Below are 12,782 nucleotides of genomic sequence, written 5' to 3'. Positions count from 1 at the left end.
ATTGATTCCAACATTTTCCCCACCACTGATGTCAGGTTAACCGGTCTATAATTACCCGCTTTAAAAAGTGGCGTTACATTAGCTACCCTCCAGTCCATAGGAACTGATCTCGAGTCGATAGACTGTTGGAAAATGATCACCAATGCATCCACTATTTCGAGGGCCACTTCCTTAAGTACTCTGGGATGCATACTCTCAAGCCCCGGGGATTGATCGGCCTTCAATCCCATCAATTTCCTTCAGTTCCTCCTTCTCACTAGACCCTCGGTCCCCTAGTACTTTCGGAAGGTTATTTGTGTCTTCCTTCGTGAAGACAGAACCAAAGTATTTGTTCAATTGTTCTGCCATTTCTTTGTTCCCCATTATAAATTCATCTGAATCCAACTACAAGGGACCTACGTTTGTCTTCACTAATCTTTTTCTCTTCACATATCTATCGAAGCTTTTGCAGTCAGTTTTTATGTTCCCTGCAAGCTTCTTCGAGTACTCTATTTTCCCACTCCTAATTAAACCCTTTGTCCTCCTCTGCTGAATTCTAAATTTCTTCCAGTCCTCAGGTTTGTTGCTTTTTCTGGCCAATTTATATGCTTCTTCCTTAGATTTAACACTATCCTTAATTTCCTTTGTTAGCCACGGTTGAGCCACCTTCCCAGTTTTATTTTTACTCCAGACAGGGATGTACAATTGCTGAAGTTTATCCATGTGATCTTTAAATGTTTGCCATTGCCTATCCACCGTCAACCCTTTAAGTATCATTTGCCAGTCTATTCTAGCCAATTCACTCATCAAACCATTGAAGTTACCTTTGCTTAAGTTCAGGACACTAGTTTCTGAATTAACTGTGTCACTCTCCATCCTAAGAAAGAATTCTACCATGTTATGGTCACTCTTCCCCCAAGGGGTCGTGCACAACAAGATTGCTATTAGTCCTTTCTCATTACACATCACCCAGTCAAGGATGGCCAGCTCCCTGGTTGGTTCCTCGACATACTGGTCTTGAAAACCATCCCTAACACAGTCCAGGAAATCCTCCTCCACCACATTGCTACAGTTTGGTTAGCCCAATCACTATGTAGATTAAAGTCACCCATGATAACTGCTGTACCTTTATTGCGTGCATCCCTTATTTCTTGTTTGATGCTGTCCCCAACCATACTACTACGGTTTGGTGGTCTGTACACAACTCCCACTCGTGTTTTCTGCCCTTTGGTATTGCGCAGCTCTACCCATACAGATTCCACATCATCCAGGCTAATGTCCCTCCTTACTATTGCATTAATTTCCTCTTTAACCAGCAACGCCACCCCGCCTCCTTTTCATTTCTGTCTATCCTTCCTAAATGTTGAATACCCCTGGATGTTGAGTTCCCAGTCTTGGTCACCCTGGAGCCATGTCTCCGTGATGCCAATCACATCATACCCGTTAACTGCTATCTGCGCAGTTAATTCGTCCACCTTATTCCAAATACTCCTCGCATTGAGGCACAGAGCCTTCAGGCTTGTCTTTCTAACACACTTTGCTCCTTTAAAATTTTGCTGTAATGTGGCCCTTTTTGCCTTAGGTTTCTCTGCCCTCCACTTTTACTTTTCTTCTTTCTACCTTTTGCTTCTGCCCCCATTCTACTTCCCTGTCTCCCTGCATAGGTTCCCATCCCCATGCCGTATTATGTTAACTCCTCCCCAACAGCAGTAGCAAACACTCGCCCCCCCCCCAGGAAATTGGTTCCGGTCCTGCCCAGCTGCAGACTGTCCGGTTTGTACTGGTCCCACCTCCCCCAGAACCGGTTCCAATGTCCCAGGAATTTGAATCCCTCCCTGCTGCACCACTCCTCAAGCCACGTATTCATCTGAGCTATCCTGCGATTCCTACTCTGACTAGCACGTGGCACTGGTAGCAATCATGAGATTACTACTTTTGAGGTCCTACGTTTTAATTTAGCTCCTAGCTCCCTAAATTCGTCTTGTAGGACCTCATCCCTTTTTTTACCTATATCGTTGCTACCTCTGTGCACCACGACAACTGGCTGTTCACCCTCCCTTTTCAGAATGCCCTGCACCCGCTCAAAGACATCCTTGACCCTTGCACCAGGGAGGCAACATACCATCCTGGAGTCTCGGTTGCGGCCGCAGAACCGTCTATCTATTCTCCTTACAATTGAATCCCCTATCGCTATAGCTCTCCCACTCTTTTTCCTGGCCTCCTGTGCAGCAGAGCCACCCACGGTGCCATGAACTTGGCTGCAGCTGCCCTCCCCTGGGTGAGTCATCCCCCTCAACAGTACCCAAAGCGGTATATCGGTTTTGCAGGGAGATGACTGCAGGGGACCCCTGCACTATCTTCCTTGCATTGCTCTTCCTGTTGGTCATCCATTCCCTATCTGGCTGTGTACCCTTTACCTGCTGTAACACCAACTCACTAAACGTACTATTCACGTCATTCTCAGCATCGTGCATGATCCAGAGTTAATCCACCCGCAGCTCCAGTGCCGCAATGCGGTCTGTCAGGAGCTGCAGACGGATGCACTTCCAGCACATGTAGTCGCCGGGGACACCGGAAGCGTTCCTGACTTCCCACATAGTGCAGGAGGAGCATAACATGTGTCCGAGCTCTCCTGCCATGACTTAACCCCTAGTTAAACTTAATTTGGCAACAAGAAGGCTAAAAGATTACTTACTGATAAAAGAAAAAGAAAAACGACTTACCAATCACCAGCCAATCACTTACCCCCTTGGCTGTGACGTCACCTTTCGATTTCTTTCTACCTCTATTTTGCCTTTTCTCCCTGCTGCAGCTGCACCGGCTGGCCTCTCCGACTCACGAACTCCGAGTGTGGGCCTTTTATAGGCCTCCGCTGAGTCTGCTCCCTGGACTCCCGCCTCTCCGACTTAAAAGGGCTTAACTCTGTCAAGACGCCAGAAAATGGGCTTGGGGAAAATTGAGCCCTTTGTCCGTACATCGACTGTGGTTTTAAAAAGTTTGGACCTATGTTGTGTTCATACTCTATTTATTTGTTCGAACTCACAGGACAGACATTAGGACCCTGTGGGAGCTATTCACAGTTGCTGTACTCATGCTGGTTTGGGACTCCATTTTAGGTGTATGAAAGCAGAGTTAAGTTACTTTTCTCCTGGCTCAGTTTGTCAGTTATTTACGCGTACACAACACTAAGTACATGCACTTCAAGCAGAAATGATGCAGACAAAGAAAACAGACATTGTAAAGGAAGCTAAAGTTTAACATCTAATTAACAATTCAAGGACTTAAAAGATTCTCCAAATCTCTCTTTTTACTCTTATCCATCCATTGTGGACAATTTTTGCTAAATTTGTTAGCTCGTTTCTCGAAGGAGTATGTGTCAATACTTTAAAAATTCTCACTTCTGAGTCACATTAACCATTTCATGTCTTGCTGTTGTCAAGTAACTAAACATGTCGGAGACCCGTTCTTCAGTGCAAATTCACCATGCATTTCCACATGCTCGTTGCTTCATATGTAACCAATCACGTCTGCACACTTACGCCAGTATCTCGATGCCATCTCCGGCTTTCAGGTGCTCTTATCAAAAGATTGTCCAGAGATCTTTGCTCATCTTCCACTGCACATCTCAGGTAGTGGCCAGGCTATCAATGCAATTTTCTTAAAAAGTTCATAGGCAAGGACACAAATCTCTCCAAGAGAAAGCTATCAATTTACTATTCTTAACTACACTTCCCTGATTTTACTAGAATATTAGAAAAATTCCCATTTGATGGCGCAGTTTTCCAGTTTCTATCTTGCATCTTAAATAGACATCCCATTAATGACTATTCATATTCATGAGCTCTGGGGAAACCTTACTATCCAAAATGCAATATCAAAGGTGGAAAACATAGATCAAACATTCACTGACAGGTTTTGTCAATGTTCAAATTTATTTCCCCACAAACTTTTCTCTTGAGGCACAGCAATTATCCCCTTAAACTTCAGTTAGATTTTCCTTGCTTGAGTGTTTGAATTGTAGCTCAGCTTAAGAATCTAGAGTATTCACTAATAATTAAGAAGCTTAAATTAGTAATGTCCAATATCTTTAAAATTGCATTCAGTGATACTAAAGTTTAGTGAACAAAAAAAAAAGCTGTCAGTGGAAAGGATTAATTCCTTTCCTGATAGTCTTTTATAATTTTCAATTCATTATGCTCGCTCTCCTGAGTTCACTATCCTCCTGTCCTCCCTTAATCCCTCTCTCCATGTAAATTCCTCAAACCATATTTACGGCCACCCCCATGACCTTGCAATCTCTTGTGGCCTTGCTATTCCAACTGTGTCAGTTAAAGATGAAGCCATCTCTGACCATTTCCTTATATCGCGATTGACCCCAATCCAAACCTACTTCCTTCTGCATCTGCCCCTGAAAAAATCTCTTCAAAACTCTCTTACAACTGCCCCAACAGTTGGCCCTCTTGTAACAATGACATTTCTGCAGCCATCGAAGTGCTCAACCACACCCTCACCACCACCTTTGATGCAGTAGTCCCTATTAAAAAAGATTACTCTCTCCCACGCTGGCCATTCCCCTTGGTACAGCCCTCATCTTTGCTCCCTCAAGTCATATAGGGCACAGACTTGCACGGATGTGGCAGACAACTGGGTTAACTATTCACCTCCAGATCTGGCTCAAACACAAAACATTACCGGGCCCTACTCGTTTACAAAAACTGCTCACTATTCCAGGATCATTCTGGAATGCAAAAGTAACCCCCTGCTACTATTCCCTACTGCTAACCGTCTCTTTGAACCCCTCTCTCCTGTCTCCACCACACCCATCTCTAACAGCAAATGTGAGGAGCTCATGGACTACTTTGTCTCAGAGATTGAAACCACCGATCAGTTGCCTCGGAGTTCTTTTCCTTCACCCAGCCCACAGGGCCAAACTTCATCTGAGGCTCCCACCTGCCATAGCCCTAAAACCACAACTTTCTCTAGTTTCGGTTTGATCTCCCCTATTGATCTCTCCAAGCTCATCTTGTCCATGAGACCCCCTTCCTGCTTCCCTGATCCTATTCCCACCAAGCTGCTGACCACCCAACTTCCTTTTTTGGCCCCCATGTTAGCAGACATCAACAGTTCTCTCTCATCAGGTACTGTTCCCCTCTCCTTTAAATCTATTATCAAACCCGCTCCTCAAAAAAATTACCCTTGACCCTACTTTGCTTGCAAGCTATCGCCCCACCTCCAACCTCCCTTTCCTGCCCAAAGTACTTGAACGTGTTGTCACCTCCCAAATCTGTGATCACCTTGCCCTGAATTCAATGTTTGAATCCCTTCAACCTGGTTTTCGACCTTGCCACAGTACTGAAACAGCTCTCATCAAAATCACAAATTACATCCTTTGTGACTGTGACAAAGGTAAACTGAGGCAAAGGTACTTCCTCATCCCTCTGGACCTGTCTGCAGCCTTTGACACAGTTGATCACTCCATCCTCCTCCAAAGCCTCTCCACCATCGTCCAAATTTGCTGGAATTCTTTGAGGATGTAACGAACTGGGTGGTTAAAGGGGAAACCAGTGGATGTGGTGTATTTGGACTTCCAGGAGGTATTTGACCTTCCAGGAGGTATTTGACAAGGTGCCACATAAAAGGTTACTGCACAAGATAAAAGTTCGCGGGGTTGGGGCTAAGATATTAGCATGGATAGAGGATTGGCTAATTAACCAGAGTTGAGTTAAATGGTTCATTCTCTGGTTGGCAATCAGTAACTAATAGGGATCAGTGCTAGGACCCCAACTATTTACAATCTATATTAACGACTTGGAAGAAGGGACCGAGTGTAACATAGCCAAGTTTGCTGACGATGCAAAGATTGGAGGAAAAGCAACGTGAGGAAGACACAAAAGGAAAAGGACATAGGCTAAGTGAATGGGCAAAAATTTAGCAGATAGAGTATAATGTTGGAAAGTGTGAGGTTATGCACTTTGGCAGAAAAAAAATGGAGAAAAATTGCAAAGTGCTGCAGTACAGCGGGACCTGGAGGTACTTGTGCATGAAACACAAAAGGATAGTATGTAGGTACAGCAAGTGATCAGGAAGGCCAATGGAATCTTAGCCTTTATTGCAAAGGAGATGGAGTATAAAAGCAGGGAAATATTGCTACAGTTATACAGGGTATTGGTGAGGCCACACCTGGATAATTGCTTACAGTTTTGGTTTCCATATTTAAGAAAGGATATACTTGCTTTGGAGGCAGTTCAGAGAAGGTTCACTAGGTTGATTCCGGCGATGAGGGGGTTGACTTATGAGAAAAGGTTGAGGAGGTTGGGCCTCGACTCATTGGAATTCAAAAGAATGAGAGGTGATCTTATTGAAACGTATAAGATTATGAGGGCTTGACAAGGTGGATGCAGAGAGGATGTTTCCACTGATGGAGGAGACTAGAACTAGGGGGTATAGTCTTAGAAGAGGCCACCCATTTAAAACGGAGATGAGGAGAAATTTCTTCTCTGAGGGTTGTAAATCTGTGGAATTCGCTGCCTCAGAGAGCAGTGGAAGCTGGTCATTGAATAAATTTAATACAGAGATAGACAGTTTCTTAACCAATAAGGGAATAAGGGGTTATGGGGAGCTGGCAGGGAAGTGGACCTGAGTCCATCATCGGATCAGCCATGATCGTATTAAATGGTGGAGCAGGCTCGAGGGGCCGTATGGCCTACTCCATGTTTTTATGTCCTTATGTCCAGCTCGGTAGGACTATATTCGCCTGGTTCCATTCTTATCCATCTAATCATAGCCAGAAAATCTCCTGCAATGGCTTCTCTTCCCAGTCCCGCATCGTTACCTGTGGGTTTCCCCCAGGACCTATCCTTGGTCCCCCTCCTATTTCTCATCTATATGCTGCCCCTTGGTGACATCATCCAAAAACACAGAGTCAGTTTCCACATGTATACTGATGACACTCAGCTCTACCTATCCACCACTTCTCCCGATCCCTGCATGCTATCTAAATTGCTTGTTCGACATCCAGTATTGGATGAGCAAACATTTTCTCCATTTAAATATTGGGAAGACTGAAACCATTATCTTTGGTCCCCATCACAAACTGCGTTCCCTAACCACCAACTTCATCCCTCTCATTGAAGGTGAACAAGACTGTTCTTAATCTAGGTGTTATGTTTGACCCTTAAATGAGTTTCCGGCCACATATCCACGGCATAACTAAACTGTCTTTTTCCACCTCCATAACATTACCTGCCTCAGCTCTTCTGCTGCTGAAACCCTCATTCATGCCTTTGTTATCTCTAGACTTGACTACTCCAACTCACTCCTGGCTGGCCTCCCATATTCTACACCTCAAAGGGTTATGGGGAGCGGGCAGGGAAGTGGAGCTGAGTCCATCATCAGATCAGCCATGATCTTATTAAATGGCAGAGCAGGCTCGAGGGGCCAAATGGCCTACTCCTGCTCCTATTTCTTATGTTCTTATGTTCGTTTGTAAACTTAAGATCACCCAAAACTCAGCAGCCAGTGTCCTAACACACATCAAGTCACGATCACCCATCAACCCTGGGCTTTCTGACCAACATTTGCTCTCGGTTAAACAACGCCTCAATTTCAAAATTCTCATCTTTGTTTACAAATCACTCCATGGCCTTGCCCCTCCCTATCTCTAATATTTTTCAGCTACATAACCCCACAAGATGTCTGTGCTCCTCAAATTCTGCCCTCTTGAACATCCCTCATTACAACTGCTCAACCATGAGTGGCCGTTCCTTCAGCTGTTTGAGCCCCAAGCTCGAACTCCCTACCTAAACTTCTCCGCTTCGCTACCTCTCTTTCCTCCTTTAAGACGCTCCTTGAAACCTCTCTCTTTAACCAAGCTTTTACTCATCTGCCTTAATTTCTTTTTTTGTGGCTCGGTGTCAAATGTATCTGTTTTTCTTGTAACACTGCTGTGAAGCACCTTGGGATGTTTTACGACATTATAGGTGCTATATAAATAAAAGTTGTTATTATCGTCTTTGTACCTTCAACACTTCCTCTCTCCATTTTACACATCACTGGTGTCTTAACATTAGAGACACAAGTGGTCGCAATTCTATGACAAGGTGTAAGGTTACTAATCTTCAGAAAAAATATAGACCATGAGCTAAAAAATTGATTGATACAAGCTTTGGAATTTAATTCCAAATGTCCAGTTTAACAGGTAGTCAGGAACCCCCAAAAAAAAAACTTGATTTCATGCATAACTTCATGCATTACAACAATGCAATGTTACATGAGGGCCTGAACTCGATTGACCAGGGTGGGGAAACAGCCATTTGGAGACATCGAGTCTGTAACAAAGGACGCCCCACAAGTTGCACATTTTTGGGCTAACAGCATTTCAGCATGTGGAAATATCTTTTGCATTGTCAACTCCGCACACATCAGGAGCAATTCAACCTCATCACCAAACAGTTGAATGGATCAATAATCAAATTTCGTCACAGTGGGAAACTTATTCAAAACCTGGATATAAATATACGGACACAGACAAGCAGAAAAAAAAGCAGAAAACACAGGAAGAAAGCAGAAGCAGGAGGAAGGACACAAGAAGAAACAGCAAGCAGACACGGAAGGAAAAGAAACAGCAAAAAGCTGCAGAGAATAGACAGAAAAACCAACCGGTCATGAAACCAATGACCATGACCCTACAATAGCTACAGCCAGGAATGGTGATTGTCTGTCTAACCCTACAATAGCTAGAGCCAGGAATGGTGATTGTACGTCTAAAGTCAATTTCTCTCGACAGTCTAGTCCTGTAGTTTTTAGTCGGTTTTCGTTGCGTAATAAAACAAATATTTGGTTAAGCCTAAAATTGTGTCACATGTTGTCCTTTCTCACTATAAGTTCCGAGGTCTAGGAATCAGAGTAGAGTGAAAAAACAAACACCCTACAAGGTCACTTCCCCACCTCGGGCACGTCTGTCTCCTTATAGAAAACAGCATTTTAGATTGTTTCCAAACTTTTTAGCATTTAAGATAACCAGAATTTCATTGTGGTCACAAACTAAGTCAGGTTTTTCACAATTCAATAGATTAGTTAACTTCAATCGTTTTAACGAAACACAATACAGAGCAGATAAAAATTAAATAAATCAAATCAAACTGCTTTGGAAATTGCTATAACAACTGCAACTCCAAGGTTAAATCTTAGGCTGAAATGCAACCTCTTGTTAAACAAACAATTCATTTTTCTTAGTTTTTCTACCAGCTTAACAAATATTTTTACACATTCTTTAACTTAAAAACCACAGATAATGGTTGTCATAGTGCAGAATGTTATACCATCTCAGCAAGGTACCAAGACATTAGCATTTCTAAGCATCTTGAGTAGACACTTTGACTCAAGTTCAAAACAATTTAAAACAGCATCAGTTTTATACATTTTTAGGCATCTTTAGTTTCTCACATAACCCTCTATTCCCTTCTCCCTCATATGCTTATCTAGCCTCCCCTTAAATGCATCTACACTATTCGCTTCAACTACTCCCTGTGGTAGCGAGTGCCACATTCTCATCATTCCCTGGGTAAAGAAGTTTCTCTTGAACTCCTTATTGGATTTCTTGTTGACTATCTTATATTGATGGCTCCTAGTTTTGCTCTTCCCCACAAGTGAAAACATTCTCTCTGTATATACTCTTTCAAATTTTTCATAAGTTTAAAGACCTCTATTAGGTCCAGCTCAGCATTCCCTTTTCAAGAGAGAAGAGACCTGACCTGTTCATCCTTTCCTGAAAAATATACCCTCATATTTCTGGTATCATCCTTGTAAATCTTCTCTGCATCCTCTCCAGTGCCTCTATATCCTTTTTACATAATGACCAGAATTGTCCACAGTATTCTAAGTATGGTCGAATCAAGGTTCGATGCAAGTGTAGCATTACTGATTTAGACGTAACATTAATGATTTAGACGAGGGGATTAAATGTAGTATCTCCAAATTTGCGGATGACACTAAGTTGGGTGGCAGTGTGAGCTGCGAGGAGGATGCTATGAGGCTGCAGAGTGACTTGGATAGGTTAGGTGAGTGGGCAAATGCATGTCAGATGAAGTATAATGTGGATAAATGTGAGGTTATCCACTTTGGTGGTAAAAACAGAGAGACAGACTATTATCTGAATGGTGACAGATTAGGAAAAGGGGAGGTGCAACGAGACCTGGGTGTCATGGTACATCAGTCATTGAAGGTTGGCATGCAGGTACAGCAGGCGATTAAGAAAGCAAATGGCATGTTGGCCTTCATAGTGAGGGGATTGGAGTACAGGGGCAGGGAGATGTTGCTACAGTTGTACAGGGCCTTGGTGAGGCCACACCTGGAGTATTGTGTACAGTTTTGGTCTCCTAACTTGAGGAAGGACATTCTTGCTATTGAGGGAGTGCAACGAAGGTTCACCAGACTGATTCCCGGGATGGTGGGACTGACATATCAAGAAAGACTGGATCAACTGGGCTTGCATTCACTGGAGTTCAGAAGAATGAGAGGGGACCTCATAGAAACGTTTAAAATTCTGACGGGTTTAGACAGGTTAGATGAAAGAAGAATGTTCCCAATGTTGGGGAAGTCCAGAACCAGGGGTCACAGTCTGAGGATAAGGGGTAAGCCATTTAGGACCGAGATGAGGAGAAACTTCTTCACCCAGAGGTGAACCTGTGTAATTCTCTAACACAGAAAGTTGTTGAGGCCAATTCACTAAATATATTCAAAAGGGAGTTAGATGAAGTCCTTACTACTAGGGGGATCAAGGGAGAAAGCAGGAAGGGGGTACTGAAGTTGCATGTTCAGCCATGAACTCATTGAATGGCGGTGCAGGCGAGAAGGGCCAAATGGCCTACTCCTGCACCTATTTTCTAGGTTTCTGTGTTTTACTTTTTGACTTTTTAATTCTATCCCTCCAGAAATAAACACTAGTACTTGGTTTGCTTTTTTAATGGCCTTATAAACATGTACTGCTACTTTTAGTGACTTGTGTATTTGTACTCCGAGATCCCTTTTGCTCTTCTACCCCATTTAAATTGTTATGACAATGCTGTTATTTTTTTTACCTGTCATGACTCAAGTCTGTTTTCACCTCGTCATGTTGGGAGAATCATTATTTGCAACGAAGGAATCTTTGAATGTGATGAATTGCTTCATCAAAATAACTTATTTTTTTATAGAACATGGTGACCATTGAAGGTGAATCCTGGGGCTGAAGTAGCAATGTGTGAGTGTTAAATTTCTATCTACTATGTCAACAGAAGCAATAAAGTCATCAGAATGGCAACAACAACAGCATTTATGACGTAAACGCAGTTAACATAGGGAAATGTTCCTTGAGCGTAACAAGACAAAAATTGATACCAATCCAAGGAGATATAGGAACAGGTGACTAAAAGCTTGGTCAAAGTGGTAAGTTTTAAGGAGGGTCTTAAAGGAGGGGAGGGGGGAGGGTAGTGTTTTATATATGTCCGTAGTAATTTTCATTCTGCCCACAAATGCATTTCATCCAACTCATTTTGTATTTCTTGAGTTGTCTCCTAGATTGGTATAATCAGAAAATTTGAATAATTTGATTAAGCTTCTGAATCCAAGTCATTGATGTGAATTAGAAACAATAAATAGTCCCAAAACTGAAATCTGAATCATCCCACTCAGCAAATATTCCCTTCTCACCCCAAAATTACTCCTCTAACTAGTTACGCACTGTTTTCTATCCATTAGCCAATTTCTAATTCATTCCAAATGTTTAACAGAATCCCCACAGCTTTGAGCTTAATTCCTCATCTGTCACACACAAGTCTCCTTCGCAAGCTCCCCGCCGGAGTGGAGCTAAATTATAGAACACATGAGAATCTGTTCAACCTCTGCCGCCTCTCAGCCAGATCCAAGGTCGTCCCATCCTCTGTCATTGAACTACAGTACGCAGACGACGCTTGCATCTGCGCACACTGGGAGGCCGAACTCCAAGCCATTGTCAACACCCTCACCGAGGCATACAAGAGCATGGGCTTTACACTAAACATTCGTAAGACAAAGGTTCTCTACTAACCAGATCCCGCCACAAGCACTGCCCCCACCCCGCCCCCGATTATCAAAATCCACAACGAGGCCTTGGACAACGTGGACCATTTTCCATACCTCGTTAGCCTACTGTCAGCAAGAGCAGACATTGACGACGAGGTCCAACACCGCCTTCAGTGCGCCAGTGCCGCCTTCAGTCGCCTGAGGAAGAGTGTGTTTGAAGACCAGGACCTCAAATCCGGCATCAAGCTCATGGTCTACAGGACAGTACTGATACCCACCCTCCTATATGGCTCAGAGACGTAGACTATATACAGCAGACATCTCAAAGCACTGGCGATGTACCACTAGCACACTGTCCACAAGATCCTGCAAATCCATTGGCAGGACAGATGCATCAACGTCAGTGTTCTCGCTCAGGCCAACATCCCCAGCATCGAAGCATTGACCACGCTTGATCAGCTCCTTTGGGCGGACCACATTGTCCGCATGCACGACACAAGACTCCCAAAGCAAGCGTTATGTGGAGCTTCGACACGGCAAGTGAGCCACAGGTGGGCAGAAGAAACACTTGAAGGACATCCTCAAAGCCCCGACAAAGTGCAACATCGCCACCGACTCCTGGGAATCCCTGGCCCACCACCATCCAAAGTGGAGGAAGAACATCCGGGAGGACACTGAGCAGCTCGAGTCCCATCGCCGAGAACAAGCAGAAACCAAGCGTAGACAGCGGAAGAAGCATGCGTCAACCCAGGCTCCCCGACCAC

Source organism: Pristiophorus japonicus, chromosome 7, assembly GCF_044704955.1.
Source record: "Pristiophorus japonicus isolate sPriJap1 chromosome 7, sPriJap1.hap1, whole genome shotgun sequence".
NCBI classification, from domain to species: Eukaryota; Metazoa; Chordata; class Chondrichthyes; family Pristiophoridae; genus Pristiophorus; species Pristiophorus japonicus.
Note: the sequence above shows the minus strand (reverse complement) of the source record.